Below are 3,502 nucleotides of genomic sequence, written 5' to 3' on the forward strand. Positions count from 1 at the left end.
TTTTAGGAGCAAATCTGAAACAATGGAAGACAGGATAAATGAAACTGAAGACAGATCCTTGGATACCACTTTGAGGAAAAATCAGAGAAAAATGAAGAAACCCTGAGAACAGTATGGGATACAATCAAAAGCAAAAATTGCTGTGTGTTGGAGTTCCAGTACAGTAGGAGGAAACAGAAAACACAGAGAGAATATTGAAGATTTGCTGACATAAAATTTCCCTAATAACATGAAAGATGAAAAGCCAACTACCCACAAAGCTCAATGAAACCCATGTAGGGTAGACTTCAAAAGAAAAACACCAAGACATATCATAATCACCCTTGCTAAAATCAAAGACAAAGAAAGAATTCTAAGCAGGTTGAGAAAAATAAAAAGTCACATACACAGGGGAAACAATAAGACTAAGCTCTGATTACTCAGCAGAAACCATGCAGGTAAGAAAGCAATGGATAACATATATAAGATCTTGAAAGAAAAAAAAAGGCCAACCAAGAATAATATATCCTGCAATACTCTCACTCAAATATGATGGTGAAATTTAGGACATTTTCAGATAAAGAGCAATTAAGGGAATAAATAAAACCAAAACAAACTTACAAGAATAATTGTCATCAGACAACAACCTAAACCTACACATGAGACAACATTGGCCAGATACCAACCTTGATAATAAACTCTCAAGGATAAAACAAAAGTAAACAATTTATGACAAGGAACCCGTTGTCCATAGATGACATCACTATCAGAACAATAAAACAGGGAATAAATGGTGTAGGTATAGGACTCTCAAATGGAGAGGAAGTCAAGGCTTTATCAACTAAACAAGACTGGTTTCAACTTAGGAAGATAGGGCTAAATTTCAAGGTAACAACAAAGAAAGTTAACAAACCTACTCGTCAAATTATATAAGAAAAACATAAAGCCTCAGTAAGCACAAAATCTACAAAAATGAAAGAAACCAAAAAGGTAGACCAATAAAAGGAATTCAGCACAGAAGAGTAACAGAAACAAGAAATACATCACCAACATGAAAAATCACTACAAAATGACAACAGTAAACACACACTTATCAGTAATCACACTGAATGTAAATGGTTAATACGCACTCATAAGGCATGCATTTAAATTTAAATTTATCAAAAATCAAAGGATAGAAAAAATATATGAAGAAAAATAGCAACCAAAAAACAGCAGGAGTGGCAATACTAATCTCAGATAAAATAGACTTTAAAACAAAATCCACCAAAAATGACAAAGAAGGGTATTATAAAATGATTAAAAGACCAGTCCACCATGAACACACAGTCATAATAAGTAACTACACATCCAATGGCAGGACCCCAATATACAACAAGCTCTAACAGCACTGAAAAGAAAAATTGATAGTTCCACAATAATAGTAGGAGACATCAACACATGATTATTGGTAAAGAACAGAACATCTAGAAACCAACTCAATAAAGATACAGATGATCTAAGGTCACAACCGACCAACTTGATTTCAGAGACATAATTAGAACACTCCACTCAACAGCTACAAAATACACATTCTTTTCTAACACATATGGAACATTCTCCAGAATAGACCATATAGGAAACAGAGCAACTCTCAACAAAATCCAAAACATTTAGATAGAACAAAGTATCTTCTCTGATCATAATGACATTAAATAGAAATTAATAACAGGAAGAGCAAGGGGAAAAAATCAACTACATGGAAATCGAATAACATACTTCTTAAAAACCACTAGGTAATAGAAGAAATCAAATATGAGATCAACAAATGCCTAGAATCAAACAAGAATGAAAACATACCAAAAACTGGGAAACAGCAAAGGCAGCGCTCAGAGTCAACTACAGCAATAGATGCACACATCAAAAGACAAGAGAGGGACAAAAACAAAACAATAGCTACACAACTCAGACAAAGAGAGAACAGCAAAAGAAGCCCAGAGCCACCAGAAGAAAGGAAATAATAAAGATCAGAGAAGAAACAAATTAAATAGAGAGTACAATAACAATAGAAAGAAACAATAAGACTAAAAGTTGGTTCTTTAAAAGATTAACAAAATCGACAAACCATTGGCCAAAATGACAAAAGAAAAACAGGAGGGGATACAAATAATCCAAATAAGAAGAGAAATGGGGGACATTACAACAGACTCAACTGAAATAAAAAAGGATCATAACAGAGTACTATGAAAAATTGTACTCCAACAAATATGAAAACCTAGAGCAAATGGACAGATTTCTAAAAACACACTACCTACCCAAACTAACACAAACTGAAGTTGAAAATCTGAACAGACCCATAATAAGAGAAGAGACTGAAAAGATTAAAAAAACTAAAAATAATAATAAATACTCCTAACAAAAAAAAAGCCCTGGCCCAGATGTCTTCACTGAAGAATCTACCATTCAAAGAAGAGCTTACACTAGCACTTCTCAAATTATTTCAGAACATAGATAATGAAGGGATATTTCCAAATTCATTTTATCAAGCCAGCATAACCCTGTTACCAAAACTAGGCATAGACACCACAAAAAAAGAAAATTACAGCTCTATATCTATCAGGAATATAGATGCAAAAATTCATGATGAAAAGCTAGCCAATAGAATTCAGCATCACATCAAGAAAATCATATATATTACACCACAACCAAGTGGAATTCAAACCAGGTGTGCAAGGATGGTTCAACATTAAAAAGTCAATCAATGTAATCCACCACATAAATAAAAAATATAATCAAATGATCATCTCAATTGGCACAGAAAAGGCATTCAAAAATGTCCAAGACCTGTTCCTGAGAAAAACTCTCAATAAAATAGGTAAAGAAGGGAAAGTTCTCAACTTAAAAAAGGACATCTATACAAAGCTAACAGCCAACATCATTCTTTATGGAGAGAGGCTGAAAACATTACCCTTGAAAACAGGAACAAGACAAGGATGCCTTTTATCACCATTCCTGTATAACATTGTGACCCTAGTTGAGGGTCTTCCTCTTTTTCGCTGACCCTCTACTTTACCAAGAAAGATGTCCTTCTCCAGGGACTGATCCCTCTTGATAATACGTCCAAAGTATGTGAGAGGTAGTCTTGCCATCCTTGCTTCTAAGGACCATTCTGGTTGTACTTCTCCCAAGATATTTCTTCATCCTTTTGGAAGTACATGGTATCTTCAATATTCTTAGCCAACATCAGAATTCAAAGGCATTAATTCTCCCTATTCATCTTCTAGTTTTGCATGAATACGAGGTGAGTGAAAACACCAAGGCTTGGGTCACGTGCACCTTAGTCTTCAAAGTAACATCTTTGATTTTCAAAACTTTAAAGAGGTCTTTTGCAGCTGATTTTCCCAATGCAATGAGTCCTTTGATTTCTTGACTGCTACTTCCATGGGTGCGTTGATTGTGGATACAAGTACAATGAAATCCTTGACAACTTCAATCTTTTCTAAGTTTATCAAGATGTTACTTATTGGTCCAGTTTTGAGGATTT

This window comes from Trichechus manatus, unplaced genomic scaffold, assembly GCF_000243295.1.
Source record: "Trichechus manatus latirostris isolate Lorelei unplaced genomic scaffold, TriManLat1.0 scaffold00396, whole genome shotgun sequence".
Lineage (NCBI taxonomy): Eukaryota > Metazoa > Chordata > Mammalia > Sirenia > Trichechidae > Trichechus > Trichechus manatus.